Raw genomic sequence first — 16,656 nt, 5'->3', positions numbered from 1 at the left:
CCCCTTTTTGGATCCCCATCCCACCCAACTGGTCTTTGTTCCCTGAACCCTTGTTGGTCTGCTCTCTGCCCTCCCCACACACACCCATCCATCACCTCCAACAGCCCCGTGGCTCCCAAGTATCCTGCCCCCTCACTCTTCCCTACTCAAGATTTGCATCTTCACCACCCCACCATCCCTTTGGCTCAGCATCTCCCCTGTATCTCTTGACCCACGCCCCCAAGGGGATGGACAACGAAGAAGCAGGTGGAAGGCAGAGATGGGAAGCAAAGATCCCCAAAGACATCAGCATAGGTGGGAAAGAGGAAGGCTGGCTCATGTCTCTGGGCAGAAATCCCAAGATATTAAGGAGTGCCAAGTCATGAAGAAAATAACCTGGCCTTACATTAGGGGGTGAAATGAGGGCAAGAGGTCCAGGAACTGGGAGTCTTTAACGTCCTTAATCCAGTGGAGGTCCAAGAGCCGCGGTGCAGGCAGTGGGGTGGAGCCCAGGGCAGAGATGGAGAGCCAGGAGCACCCAGAAAGCACCAACTCCTGCAAACCTTGCAGTCGGTTCAGAAAACACATGAGCTGCTTTTTGTGGAAACACCTGTCCAGCTGAGGTCCAGAGCACATGGCTGGCAGCAAACCACCCCATTAAGCATGGGTGGGGTCATCGACTTCCTCCGGCTTAGGTGCATCCGAGGCCACAGACGCTTGTTGTAGCACCAGCAGCTCAAAGTCCTGCAGACTTGCATGCAGACACATAACTCTTGGAGTCCAAGGTGGTGGAAGACATGGAGCCATGCAGCCCGAGGCAGCAGGCAAAGAAAGGCAGATTGTCAGGCTCAGGGCTTGGGGTGGGGGGTAACTGTGGAGGCCATGGTGGTGGGGCAGGGCCCAGAGGCCAATAGAACAGTGGTCCCCCACTGCCAGGGCATTTAGCCCACCACCACCCCATGGTTTTCCTTCTCGCCAGAGCTGCCCCAGGATGGCTGAAGGCCATTCCAGGCCTCCCCAGGAGCTTTGTCCTCACTAAACGATGTGCCCTAGGAGTCTGAGTTTGTGTCTGAGTCCTAGGAGGAAGAAGAGGTATCAGGCACCCACTCCAGCAGCTGGCATATACGCTTGAAAGGCTGGAGTTCCTCCCTCTGTGGTGATGGGGATGGCACTGCCGTGCCCTCAGCAGAAGCCATAGTTGGCTTGGGTTTCTCCCAGTTCTCGGGAGGGAGCCCAGGGTGACAGGATGAGAATGCCAGGCTCGGATTCAGAACCTGGGGCGGGGGGGGGGGGGGGGGAGAGGACAGAAGGCCAGGGCTGCCTGGGTCTACTCCTCAGAGGAGGCAGGCATCTCCTCCCACCTTCTTCAAGTGCCTCTCTTGGCCTCTTTTCACTTTTTTCCTTGGAGTGGGGGTCTCATTCCCTGCCTCCAACTCCTTCCGTTTGGGGGCCCAGACACACATGGTCAGGGGGAGGGACAGCAAGTAAGGATCCCTTTCTTCTAGACAGAGGTGGAGGTGGTGCTTCCTCTGTCAGCTTCCATCTACCCCCTCACCACTGTCAACTCTATGGCGCCCTGGACCCTCACCTGCATCCTTGTCCATCCTTCCTGGGTACCTTGGGGGCACTCCCAGCAGTAGGGATCTCTGAATTGATAGTACCCTGAGCCTTTCCCATCTTCAGGCAGCCAGGGTGACGATCTCATTGCAGACTGTACACTCCATGAGGCTCAAACCAAACTTCTCTTCCTCTCCATCCACCTTCCTCCTTCCCAGCTTCCCCACACAGAAGGCACACAGCTGTGTGTGGGAGCATGGGCGCAGCGCACTGCCGAAGCAGGCACATGCGCCTGCTCCGGCGACGCCCCCAGCTTCCTCATGTCTCCTCAGAAATGGCAGTCCCTGCACTCAGACCGCACATAGGCCTGGCAGCGGCGGCGGCAGGTTCCGCGTTGGTGCGCTCCAGCCCCAGGGCCCTGGCTGCGCGACGATATTCGGGGTGTCAACACCACCGAAGGCCCTCACGTGTCCCGGGAGCCATCTCCTGGCTGGTCAGCGGCCAGTGGCGGCGCAGGGCGGGAAACGCTCGGAATGCCTCGGCCCACGCCTCCTGAGGGCGCTCGGCCCCTCCCTCCAGCGGGGGGCGGGACAACAGCGAGTGGAGGTCGGGAGCGCGGGGGCCAGGCCCTCCCACCGGCTGCTGCGAGGCCCTTCCAAGGGAAGGTCCTGCTCTTGGGGGGCGGGGCCTCAGTCACTCAGCCACTCCAGACAACGGAGGGCTCCTTGGGCACAGGGTGATCAGCTTCTGCCCAGGCCCCATTCAGTCCCGGTACGAGTCTCAGCTCCCCACCCCTACCTCTCCCCAAAGCCCCCCCACCCTTAACTGGCCCCTTCCCAGCTCCAACTGTCTAGCCATCCAGGGAAAGATCCAGGGCTCCCCACCATTTCCGGGGTTCAAACCACTCCCACTGCTGGTTCACAGGGGGGCGGGGGGGGGGGAGGTCGCTGCAACCTGGCACCCTCCCCTGGGTCCCCCTGACCCACAGAGACAGGGCAAAGAGGGGGTCGGTTTTTTCGTCTTTTAACACTGTTGCTTTTCTTTAAAACTTGCAGGGCACATTAAAATTTCTTCTGCAGGACATGTATCAGCTTGCACATGAAAATTACCCTCCATGCCTTCTAGAACTTGACAACGTTCTTCAATATTATGGTCTCCCAAATTGTAGCTTAAAATATAGTACCAGAAATATATTATATATTATTGGAAATTAGGAAAATTGAAGTTATTATATCCAGAGTCTCTAAGAACCATGCCTGATTTATTCACCTCATTCTTCCTCATTCTCAACTGAATTTGCATAACAACATCGGTAATAGAGAAACATTTGTCCCCTGACTTTAAAAAGCAAAACATAATTCAGTCCTACCTACAGCAGCTTGGTTCCTGTAGGTCTCCAGCATCACATCCTTGTAGAGACTCTTCTGGGAAGGATCCAGCAAAGCCCACTCTTCCCGAGTGAAGTTCACATGCTCATCATCACAGGTCACTGCATCCTAAAGTGTGCTGTACATGTGTACACAGAAAGCAGGACACTGACATCACTGTACATGTCTGCGCCATTGACAACATAGTCATCTAACTCTGGTGCTTCCTCCACTCATTTCCAGATACAAAAGTTCTACTGTAACCACCAAGTCATTTTAGAAGGAAACTGAATAATGAGGTTCATCTCCATCAAGGGCCAGCCTTGACACACGTTAGTATTTGCACAGGACACAGTGTTGGTGAATTCCAAAGAAACATCTGAGGCTTTATCAATTGAGCTATTTGGTTTTTTCTGGCTCTTCTGCTGCCAAAGCCGCTCCTTAGCTAAGGAGTCTACTGTTTAACAGCTGAGGCTGTGACAGTTTCCTGTGCAAACAACAGGAGGTTGTAAATGAAAAACCTTAGTCTGCTTTTAGGCTCAGTGGCTGCCTTGGGCGTCCAACAGTGGCTGCTGGAAGCTAGAGACCTGAAAAAGGCCAAGGAACAGTTCTGGACTGGTTTTCTTGTGGCCAGCTAGACAAGGGGGGGAGAGGGGGGAAGAGAAAAAAAAGCCTTTACACATACACTCATACAAGTAAAATAAACATGGGCTTTGAACAGCAGATTCCCACAAGCTTTCCTGTGATGGTGGCGTTGATTTTAGCAGTGTCTTTTGCAAAGACTGCAGCAAATCCAGGCCATCCTCAGGGAACCTGACCCTGGCTGTGGCTCTTCCACTATATCAGCTCATGTAAGCAATGAGACATGCAGACAGGTACACGTTCATACACACAAGGGAGTTCCCAATTTTACACACACACACACAACAACAACAACAACAACATGTAGACATTTAAACATGCATACACATATCTATTCACATGTGAACATATACACACAGACACACAGTAAACGGGTAGCACAGGCTCTAGCAAGCCCCTCTCTCTCTTATTCTTGTCCTAGGTTTTCCCCCCTATACAATCATTACACAGAAGGGGAATGACAGTAGGACTATTGATTTTAAGTTATTTCATTAGAACTATATCTAACTGAACATTTTTTGCTCATTAAAGTTTAAATAGTAGTTTTATCTATAAGCTCACTGAGTTCCAAGCAGAAGCTTTATCTTTTTCTTATTTGATATGTACATTATGTGTTCCAAACAAGAGTTTTTGGTGTCAAGGTTGTTATCAAGAAACAGGTGTCTGTCCTGTCTTGTATAGAAAACCATTTGTTCTTTGTTTTTATATTCATATGGTCTTTCTTATTGTGGTAAACACCTAGAACTCAGCCTGGACTAAACCTAGAATGAATGCATTCCCTTGATCATTAATTGGTTTCAATCTTGTTTTTCTTTCTGGTGTAACTCATGTGGTTCGCAGAACTCCTAGCAGTTTTTTGCTAATTTGATGGAGGGCTAGACGTTACTTAAATTTATTCAGAAATCGCTGTCAGGAACTATATAATCACCTTCATAGGACTATGCAGGAAATCTGCATAACGCATTATGCCAAACACAAGAGAGAAGCATGGAAAGACAGGGTAGCAACAGGAAGCAGTTTTGAGGCAAAATCACTTAGGCTTCTCCTAAACCAGGGATACAGCTGTGAAAATGAGTGGGCTGCGTCCAGAGGCTCACAGACTTGCTTTTGCCAATCCTGCATAGCTCTTGGCATTTGTCATTTCTGTGTCCTTTGAACAGGAAATAGCCTTGCAAGAGAAATGCCAATTAACAGACAGAGAGAGCGATGCGCACAGATCACACATCAGAGAAATTGTAGGAACAATTACTAACTACAGAAATGATGGGCAAGCTGGGTGTACTTGCTCATGCCTTTAATCCCTGCACTCAGGAGGCAGAGGCAGGTGCCAGCCTGTTCTATGCCATGACGAACATATTAAGATCCTGACTCCATTCAAAAAAAAAAAATCAATCAAACAAACAAACAAAAAAGACAGAAAGAACTCAGAGGTCTTTACTGAAGTTCATACAAAGAATTATGCATTCACTCCTGTTTGATATTCATCTTCCATAACCCTGAGGTACCCTGGTTTACACTGTAATATTAGTAAGATTTTACTAAAAGGGAATGCATGTTTAAACATTTATAAATAAACAGAAGGAATTAATAGCAATATAAATGTAATAAATATAAATAGCAATATAAATAAACAAAATAGGGCAGGAGAGATGGCTCACCAGTTAAAAGCTCTTTCTGGTCTTCAAAATAATTGAGGTGAGCTGGGCATTGGTGGTAACGCCTTTAATCCCAGCACTTGGGAGCCAGAGGCAGGCAGATCACTATGGGTTCAAGGCCAGCCCAGTCTACAAGGTGAGTCCATGACAGCCAAGGCTACACAAAGAAATACTGTCTTGAAAAACCAAAAATAAAAATAAGAAATAAAATAACAAAAAGAAAAAGAAAAGTGAAGGAAAAAATAATTGAGGTCAATTGTCGTTATTTACATGGGGCTCACAACTATTCATTATTCCAAGTTCAGGAGTCCTGACAGCAGTGAAGAGGAGGCACATGTGATATACATGTTCATGCATACAGGAAAAATACTCATATTCATTCAAAAATTCAGAACAAACACATGTAGGAAGAAAGTCACACACCTGCAGTGCAATGACTCAGAAGGCTCCGGTCGTATTAATATCATGAATACATGCCATCCTAAAAGACAGAATACACTCTCTGCCAAATTTCAAAATTCAAGATGTGGATGAAGATCAGCACAACAGCATATGCTACCTTGTACAAAAACCTACATTCCAAGAACTTCCGCTAACTTTATTTTTTAAAAAAATACAAAAACAGGGAGCTAGAGAGATGGCTCAGAGGTTAAGAGCACTGTCTGCTCTTCCAGAGGTCCTGAGTTCAATTCCCAGGAACCACATGGTGGCTCACAACCATCTATAATGTGATCTGATGACTTCTTCTGGCCTGCAGGTGTACATGAAGGAAGAGCACTATATACATAAGAATAAACAATAAATCTTTTTAAAAAATAAAAAATAAAAGTAAAAAAACAGCTAGACATGTTGGCCCAAACTAATCCCAGCACTCTGGAGCCAGAGTCAGGGGGATCTCGAAGTTTGACACCTGTCTGGTCTACATACTTACTTTCAGGAATGCTAAGACTATACAGAGAAACTTTGTTTCCAAAAACAGAAACAGGAATAACAAATTTAAAAACATAAAAACACCAGACTAGCAAATTAGCTTAGCATTGGGTAGCAATTGCTTCTACTGTATCTTATGTGATGTAGCATAGAGTCTATGCTGGTGCAGGCATGACAGCATGAGAAGGAAGCTAACTGATCAGTTGCAACCACAACACAGTAGACACAAAGAACAGGAAATGGATTGAGTCTATAGACAACCAAATTTCATCCCCAATAAGGAATCTTGTTGAATGGTTATTAATATTTATAATTTTAAGATAAGCAGTGCTTATTCCTTAACAAAAACACCACACAGAGAGACGAGGATTTGCTTAATTGGCAGAGAGCATAACACTAAGCAATAATTACCCGATCCTAAACCTCCAAGCTAGTATACCTTCCTCCCATTTGTCTCCACGGTCCAGCTCATTTCTCCTGGTGTTTCCTGGTCCTTTCCTCAGGCATCCTTCCTTTCCTTCCTGATCTTTCTCCTCTCCTCACTGGACCAGGATGTCCTACCCTAGTCTCTGTTATTGCTCAGCACTGGCTAGTTGACTTTTATTAGCAATAAAGAGAACAAATGGTGACATGTCAACACAAACTTGACACCAGAGATACTTGAAATAAACATCACAATGAAAACTAGATAGTGGGGTAGAGAAATCAGCATTTGAATGAACAAGAGTAAACTGTACACAACACACAAACAGAATCTAGAAAGGCTCCTCCTACAAAAGCATCCATAAGCTCCCCAAAGAAAGCCACAAAGGCCAGACAAGTGCTCAAAGACAACCTCTAATCTAGGAGCTTTTTGACTCAAACAACTGCATTCTCACCCTGGTTACTATAGGCTCATGGTCACCCTGTGATGCAAATGCATTTAGTATAACGGTAATGATCCTAATAATCTGCAACAGCATGTTCTCTGTGCAAATGCCCAAAGCAACAGCCTGTACACTGTGCAAATGCCCAAAGCAACAGCCTGTTCTGTACAAATGCCCAAAGTCTCTTCTGACGATTACAACAACCTCTTGATTGACACATCTTATAAAATCATTAAACAAGTTCTATCTTTCCAACACACAATGGCACAGAATAGTCCGTCTCATTCCAGTAAATAGGAATGTGTACACAATGAGGGGAGATCAGACCAAGGCAAGAAACTCCGCAGGGCAAACACCAAATCCTGCAGCTCTGTCTCACACACATGGATCTTCACGTCAAAGGGCTTAGATGGACCCATTCCTGTCCCTTTTCACACATCCCTCAGTTTGCCTACTTCCACTCCCTATCTGCATCTCTCCATGCAGATTTCTCAATGGCTTGGGTGTCTCAACATCTTGTTTGTGGCCTCAAAATACAACTCAGGCTTCATCCTCACAGCTTCAATGCAGTGAACTCTCACAGTCTCCTCACTGGGACTATAAAGCTGCCAAACATAAATAGAGGGGACATTGCTGAACTGAAACCACAGAGGAAGAATCTTTGAATTTTGCGTTTCTTGTTTCTAGAACCAGCACAATAAGGTGATCCTGTCAAGATTGGCTTCTATGTTGGGATGGACCCTGCCACGCTTGGACCACAGTAGCAGCAGCTTTTATGTGAAGTTTCTTCCCGGGACTAGGAATCACTTTGCATACTCTTTCCATTAATTTAAGGCTTGGACAGGAGGAAGTATTGCCCTTAAGGCACCTTGTTAGCCTTCCAACCCAGATCAAGGGCCCTCTTTCTTTTCTCCTTGAAAAGTCCTGCTTCTGTTTCAGCATTTGCTGAAAGTTTGAAAAACCAAAAACCAATGTGTTAACCATATCAATCACTTAAGTAACAAAAAAACAAACTGATGATTACAACTGGAAAACACAGAGTTGCCAAGAAATGAGAGGCAAACCTTCAGGATCCAGAAGAGACAACTAACACTGTTTCTCCACAGAAAGTTCACAAAGTAACATACGCTAAAGGAACTCATAACACACTCAAAATCAAGTAAACAGATACCAAAATAAAGAATACAAAGAATCAGGGAGCAGCGGCAGCACCTGAGACCGGGCAGGGCATGGTCACGCCCACACCGCACTGTGAGAGCCCAGTGGCCGCCAAGCTCTGGCGGGGCTGACAGGGGCAGCTGAGGCTCCGAAGCTTGGGGTCTCTGGCTTTTTGCCTCTGCTACCTGAATGGAGAGGCGGCGCTGAGCAATCTTTGGTGCAGTCTTCAGCCCGAGGGTTGCCTCCCTTCCCACTCACGCGGCTCCATGTTCTATGATAAAGATGGGGATCTGGCTCACAAGTTCTATGAGGAGACAATTGTCACCAAGAATGGACAGATACATAAGAATCTGATTCCTCAGGACATCGTGAGGCTGGATCCCCCACACACACCCCGCGCACCGACCGAATCCATGTGGATTTCCCCCGTGTTACTCTATGAAGTGTGAGTCTGTGGCATGGCAGACACAAGCGCCCACTGCTCCAGCAAGAAACTCCCAGACTCAAGGTGTAGCTTCCGTTCAGGAGTCAGGCTGATGCCTCAATCCTGAATAAACTAAACTCCGGTGGACCAAAAAGCAAGCAAACAAACAAACAAAAACAACAAAGAATCAATGAAACAGAGTTGATTCGTTGCAAATAACCAAAATAGAATATGCAAATTTTACTAATTGGAAACAAAAAGGACATACAAGCAGACAATGAGGAAATCCTGAGAATAGTTAAGGACACACTTTAAAAACCTATACTCCAACAAATTGGAAAATCTAAAATAAATGGATAACTTAATTGATAGGCAACTTTTTTTTTTTTTTTTTTTTTTGATAGGCAACTCTTACCAAAGTTAAATCATGATGAGGTAAACAATTTAAGTAGACCTATAACCCCTAGTGAAACAGAAAAATTCAATACAGGACTCCCAATCAAAAAAACCCAGGACTGGATGGTTTTAATGCAGAAATCAACCAGACATTCAAAGAAGACTTAACACCAATACTGCTCAACCTATTCTACAAAGCAGAAACAGAAGGATTATTTCCCAATTCACTTTAAGAAGCCACAGTTCACCTTGATACCCAAAGCACATAATTACTCTACAAAGAAAGAGCACTGCTGACCAGTTTCCATCATGGACATAGATCCAAATCACTCAATGAAATATTTGCCAACTCAATCAAAGAACAGATCACAAAGATCACACACGATGTTCAAGCAGGCTTCATCCCAGAGATGCAGGGATGGTTCAACATACAAAAATCAGTGAATGTAACCCACCATATAATTAAACTGACAGAAAAAAAGAGAAACACACAGGACCATCTCATTTGCCACCTAACAACACCAACACCAATTCATGACAACAGTCGGAGAGATTAGGGATACAAGGGACACACCTGTTGTGGTTAACTTATCAGTATAGCTAATAATGTTATTATTAGGCCTATATGTATCATTATGGCGGTATTTTATAACCCGCTAGCAATCAGTCAAGACACAGAATAGCCTTAGTTAACCTTGGGCAGGGCAGATATTAAATCCATAAACTACTTCTAACGCCATCTGCTTCTAATAATTTCTATCTAGCTACCTCCCTCCCATAATCCCAAATACTTGCTAATTTTCAGCATCTGGACCAAATCTCCATCCACGCTGGCCATATGCTTCTCCTTCACCCAACCCATGGCGCAGCCTTCTTCCACCTCTCCTCTCCTCCCAAGATTTTCTGTGTCTCCCAAAGCCCGGGAACCTTAGCCACGCCCATCCCATTTGCCCTGATACAAGCTGACAAGCAGTAATTAGCATCAAAATACACCAGACCCACCTCCAACACATACCTAAACATAATAAAGGGAATCTGCAGCAAGCCTATAGCCAACATAAAATTAAATGGAGAGAAACTCAAAACAATTCCTCTAAAATCAGGAACAAGACAAGACTGTCCATTCCCCTCACATCTGTTCAATATTTTATTTGAAGTTCTAGCTAGAGCAATAAGACAGCTGACAGAGATCAAGAGCGTAACAGGCCCTATGGAACGTGAATTCTGGAAAGATGTCAAGTCCCCAGGCAGACACAGGAAGTGAACCTGGAAACTCCAAGAACAACCACTGCCCTTAACTGCTGAGTCCCATCTTCTGCCCTTTAATGGTTCCTTAAGCAGCTACTGTGGACTCTTTTTTTGTTTTGTTTTTTGAGACAGGGTTTCTCTGTGTAGCCTTGGCTGTCCTGGACCCGTTTTGTAGACCAGGCTGGCCTCGAACTCACAGTGATCCACCTGCCTCTGCCTCCCAAGTGCTGAGATTATAGGCGTGCACCACCATGCCCGGCTGCTACTGTGGACTCTTAAATCAATGAGCAGTGAGTCAGAAATGATGGAGCAACAAGGACGCTTTCTTAGAGCATAAGAGGAGTGACAGCTCAGGAAAGACAATCACAGTGATTCAACATAATAGAACTGTTTTGGTGCAGGGACTAAAGTACTAACAAAGCATTGTTCACCTAATTCAAACTTGAAAAGGGAATTTATATGTATTAGAAGTAAAACTAGCATGGGGATACTGCAAGATTTGACAAGGACTTCAGTGTTACCTTGTACAGTGCTGTGGAAAGTCGTACACACATAAACCACAACTGAAGAAGACATGATGAGTTCCTAGAAACAAGTGACTAAATCAGCCTCCTACACGATACAGCTACAACACACAGCAAGCAGCTGCTGAGACTGAAGCAGCAAGCGTTTCCGCCAACAGTGTCTGAGGACTGGACAGATTAACATGGAATAATCCTTTCCATCAACAAACCTTATACTAATGCCATTAGAACAGTGCATAAAATACAAAAAAAAGAAGAGCAATAGAAAGTCCTCATGCAAAGCAGGCTTTACCTCAAAGCGCAAAACAGGTGAGCCCAAACAAATATATGCAAAAAATAAAAAAATCATAGAGCAGTTGCCAGGATCTACACAGACACAGAGATCATCTCTAAATAACAGAAAAATGGAAAAATTGAGTTCACACCAAGAATGCAAGGCTGTTTCAACACCTACAAATGAATCTATATAAGACACCAAATATGTAGACTCAGTGAGAGAAGGAAAATGGCTATGTCAATAGATACATTAAAGCCCTATGGTAAAATATGACATTTTCTCAGTATAAAACCTCTCAAGATATGAGGACAGAAGGAACATACCTCAGAATAATACAGACAGACACAAAGCTAAAGCAAACAGTGTAAAAATGGACAACTGGAATAATTCCACTCTAATCAGGACTAACTCAACACAGTGCATCAGTGAGTACATGGTTCTCTGACAGAAAAATTTAAGGGGACAATAGAGTAAGAAAGCAAATGGATCTCCTTAAAGGAAAAAACAACAACAACAACTCAGGCAAACGTGGTGGCTCACGCCTTTAATCCCAGCACTCAGGAGCCAGAGGCAAGTGGATCTCTGTGAGTTTGAGGCCAGCCTGGTCTACTAAGCAAGACCAGGACTGAGCAGGCTACACAGAGAAATCCTGTCTTGAAAAAAAAATACAAGAAGAAGAAGAAGCTCAAACAAACCACTCACACTGTCTTCAGATATCTTGGACTACATAGTAATACCATTAGCAATGTCAAAAACAGCTATGCAGACTGAGGAGGAGGGCAGAGTCATCAGTGGTCACATCCCAATTTGGATCCTGTGTGCTACAATCCAAATCTGTCAGACATGTCCACTGGAGCCATACTGGCAAGACTATTTGTAGTAACAAAAGCTTTTCTGGTTCAATATGAGGGTAATTGCACAAGGGGAAAAGTACACAGATTACACTTGGAACCTGACCAAAGCAAATGATAAGGAAGGTCACAGGCCCTAAAATGGAATCCACTATGACATTTGCTACACACACAAATGGCTCGGTTCACACCCAAGACCAGGTGCTGCTTTCAGTCTCAGTCAGAGACTTTGTTTTCAATGGGAAACAGTTATTTCAGAGACTCGAAACTAATCAAATCAGGGAACTACTGAATGCTTAATGTACCCACCTATAATGGGCAATCCATTTTACCACATCTAACATTATTCTCAGTGAAAATTTCCAGAATCATTAATGAAATAGAATCTTGCAAAATCAATTGCATGTCCTGTTTCTACTGTCACTTCAGAGCCACCTGACACCATGCTCAATCTAACATACCTGGATCCTTTGCTACAATCGACTCTGTCTTCACTATCTAGGGCTCTTAGTTGTCACTCACAGGTGAGCCGATCTGGCTGAGCATGAGATGTGAGACTCACTCACATACAGTGTACACACATGCGGAGCCATTTTCCCAAGTAGCCTGAGGAAGGAAGACTGCAAGAAAACTGGATTCTGACCCACAGAATCCAGACTGCTGCACCACTACAACAGGAGGTCTATGAAAAAAAGCCCTGAGGCCAGGGTCCAGGCATTCCCACTCCTGCAAGAAGTCTACAGTGAAAAAACTCAGTGTTAACAAGCCGTGAGATTAAAAATAAGAGTTTGGCCACATGTGCACAGGCACAGGGATTTCCTTTAACAAAGGAGACATTTTCTGATTTAAGTCAGCAATCACAATCACTCAAAAGGTGTATCCTAATTTTGCTGTAATCTATAGTGAGTTTTCTATCTATAACAACAGTGTGGCCTGATGTCATGCTCTCACAGCACGCATAGTGGGCTGGGCTCCCAAAGAGACTCAGGACAAAGGGCTACCTGAGATTAACATATTAAAGGAGACATTTGTGGAGAGGTGATTTCTTGTTGCCTGGTTCCTCTCTAAACCCTAGTCTCTCCTCCCTTCTCTTTCTGTGCCCCATCTCCTCCCCTGTCAGTCTTCTCATGAGCTGGCTCAGTCTGGACCCTTCTAGATACATCTGGCTGTTTCTCCCTCATACTGTAAAGCACAAAATTGACCTGCAAAACCACCTGCCCAAGAACCAGATTAGCTACCTGGAATGCTGGGAATTGTAGTTCTTCAAAAATAACAAAGCCACATGGGAAAGTATGGTGGCATATAGGTTTGTATTCATAAGCTCTTGTAGCTCTTGACCAAAGTCCATTTCTTGGTCAATATTTACTATTTATAATAGTACCTGTTCAAGTGGTGGAATTGATTTTTCTCCCGGGAATCTCAGGATGAACACAGCATAGAATAAACCTCAACCATATCCTGGAGCAGTCAGATCTTCAGTTTTCATCAGACTCAAGGTATAACATTAATAACTAGGCATTAAAGATGCATTTCTGAATGCTGTGCTCACATCCAAGATGTTAATGTTTCCAACCACAACTATGGTGCTCTATAAAGTATATTTTCTGATTCAATCAAATCTGTACTGGTTCCACATATGACCAACATGTACAAAGCTTTCTGTGGATGCCTATTCTCCGGGACAAAGGACATGCTCTTGAATAGGCAAATAGAGGAACAGGGAGTTAAGAAAGCATGGGTGAATTTGAATTCGAGGAGATTTGTAACTGCTGTAGCAGTGAACCCAGTGTTCAAATACACTTACTGCAAATGCTCCATGAGATGATTTTTATGAAAATTATTCTGGCAACCATAAATGAAAAAAATACAATAAACCCCTCACCCAACAATGGTAAGATATCATCAACAGAATTGTGAATGTGGCACCCTTAAGAGCAGGAGGCAGGCCGGGTGGTGGTGGTCAGATGGTTGGGGATGAGGACCTTACCTGTCAGACCCCAGAGAAGGTAACTGGGATATTCAAGACTGTATCACATCACACACAAAGAAAACACACTGCTTTTCTCTAGGGAGATACAAAAGAATGCACTAAAAACATATGAGCCACAGCAGCAGTCTTCTCAAGCTGGAGGGTCAAAATGATGTGTAGGGCTCTGGCTTCTTCCAGAAAAGCAGCATGAGTGGAATGAAAGGAGGAGCACACAGCAGCCTCTGGGAAACAAGAACCTCACATGCTCTCCAGCACCTAAGTCTCAGCAGGTGATGGACAGAGGCCCCACAGGTGGGAGACTGACTCCACATGGTGCATCAGCCCCTTAATAGCCCTGTCAGCTCAGACAGAGCTGGCAGAGTCCAGTAGGCTCAGGGTCACCCAGGAGGATGGGCATGGGGAAGCCAAGCCTGCTACTGAGGTTACCCTCCAACAGCTCCAGGTAGAACCTGATCCAAAGTTTTAGTCTCCTGCTGTGAGTAAAAACATTTCTGGCCCTGGGCCTGTATTTCCAATTCATATTCGAGGCCAAGTACTCAGGTAAACCCAGAGTTGCTGCCACTCAAAACTGATATAACAGCAGCAAAGCACAGCAAAAGGAAACTCTTCCAGGCCAGGAGTCTTGAGCTCAGGTTCAAGGACAGGACACTGGCCCAGATTTTATATCCTGCTTCCAGATCTTTACTGAGCCGGGCAGAGGAGAGGCACCTCACTGCTGCCTTGCCTGGGCATCACTCAAGGCCAGGTGTCCACGCAGAAAGGGGTACTCAGATGGGATCCTCATGCAGTTTAAAGTCTCAACTGTCACACGGATTCTCCTGACCATTTAGAGAAGATCATCCACCACATCACATCCACACACTTACTTTACCGTTAGAATTCTGTTGAACATTGGTAAAGATGCCAGTTCTATGGTATTTACAACGGCTGTCAGCGAGTGACCCAGCCTTCCCATGTCCCAGGAGGGAATTACCATGTCTCCAAATGCAATGAAAGTAAGTATCATGCACTACACCTAACTGGACAAAGTAACTTTTTTTTTTTTTTTTTTTTTTTTTTAAAGTTTTTTGAGACAGGGTTTCTCTGTGTTGCCTTGACTGTCCTGGACTCACTCTGTAGACCAGACTGGCCTCGAACTCACAGCGATCCACCTGCCTCTGCCTCCCAAGTGCTGGGATTAAAGGCGCGCGCCACCACGCCCCAGCTCAAAGTAACTCTTCTAAAGCTGGAAGGGTGGACTGTTGACATCAGTGATTCACTGAACTAGGATGTAACAATCATTAAAGGGGACGATATCCCTCACAGCAATTTTTCAGTTCCTGTTAGGACCACCTTCACATATGTGGTTTATCTTCCATCAAAGCATCAGTGTCTGGCAAATGACTACAGACTAGCTTGATCTTTAGAAAGTTTAAGGCACTAACAGATGTAAAGTGAACAGCAGAGGCAAGCTGGCTTCTGCCCTAACTTCCTCCACAGGCATGCTCCTTCTCATTCGGACCTGTTCATGCACACAGTTCATACACTGCATGGCTCAGTGTTCCGTTGAAAAGACCAATTATTTTCTTTCTCTCTCTCTCTCTCTCTCTCTCTCTCTCTCTCTCTCTCTCTCTCTCTCTCTCTCTCTCTCTCTCTCTCTCTCTCCTGCTTTAAAAGTCAACAACCTGGAAATCTGAGCCAAAGCCTCGATGAAGAAACACCATCTTCACAGACCCTCTATGTGCCTTGGACCTCTCCGGCCCTCCCCACTGGTTCCAGAGCTTGCCTAAATCTTGTAGAGAAGACAGTGAATCATTCGTTGTTTCTGCCCCAAAGAGCTACAGAGAGCACCTGAACTCAAATACGGGGTCCAGCCTCGGAAGTGCCCAACAAAGTAACAGAGCCAGGGAACAGACAGGGATGACCCTCACACACGTGCAAAAGGCTTCTCTGCCCCACAGACAGGTGTCCCAGTTTTGAACAACTAAGTGCAAATTGATAATACAGCCAGCGATCGAAAGGACGTCTTCACGAAGCACAGCAGAGACGCCAACAGGTGCTCCCAATCGAGCATGCTCCCCAGGTTTTCCAAGGGGACTGGTGAGCGTAGACACAAGCTGGGGTCGCCTCTGGCCTCCCCTCCTCAAAAGAGGGCAAAGGCGGTAGCTTGGCGGCCCGGGTAGCTCGGAGCTGGTCAAAGTTTGGGACCGCGGCTGCACCCTGCCAGCGCGCTGAGTTCAGTGCGGACCACGCTCCTGGTGAGAGCTGAAGAAAACTGGGACCGTGGCTTTCCGAGCGCCAAGTCCGCATCCCAGGCGTCCGCTCCACTGTGTACCGGACGCGGCACGAAGTTGCGGACCCCGAGGCCCCACTCAGCCATCCTGGGTCAAGCCTGGCCCAGCTTCGCCCCAATCGGCACCCGTCGGCCCGGTTCGGCTCCCGTCCTCTCAGCTCTTCTCCCAGGCCCTACTCACCTGCGGAGTCGGGGGCTCTGCTTTACGAACCCTGAGTCCGGATGCTGGCGCCAGGAGCCTAAAGCAAAGCTATCCTGGAAGGGTCCCTCGGAAGCGCATCCCTCCGCCGCTCTTCCTCTCAAGCGGTCTGGAGCCTGGGGCTCCCAAGGCCTCAGGGCGCCGCTCTCCCGGGGTCTCCCCAGGGAAAGGGAGCGGTGACCTTGGGGGCGGGGCTTGGAGGGGCGGGGCAGGGAAGCAGGATGACCCAAGGCCTTTCAGGAAGAGAGTACCACAGAGTGGAAGGCAGCCACGGACCAGCTGATTGGCTAAACAGCGCTTTATTGACAGTTATTACATACA

At 46.1% G+C, this 16,656-nt stretch overlaps 1 pseudogene; it reads right to left on the bottom strand.

Annotated features, from left to right (window-relative positions):
• Positions 1–381: 381 nt before the first annotated feature.
• On the bottom strand, positions 382–16,223 carry LOC127211304 (F-box/LRR-repeat protein 19-like; annotated as a pseudogene).
• Positions 16,224–16,656: the final 433 nt, after the last annotated feature.

The sequence above is a fragment of the Acomys russatus genome, chromosome 29 (genome assembly GCF_903995435.1).
Source record: "Acomys russatus chromosome 29, mAcoRus1.1, whole genome shotgun sequence".
Taxonomy (NCBI): Eukaryota; Metazoa; Chordata; class Mammalia; order Rodentia; family Muridae; genus Acomys; species Acomys russatus.
The sequence above is the reverse complement of the archived record's forward strand: the minus strand, read 5'-3'. Positions and strand labels throughout refer to the sequence as shown.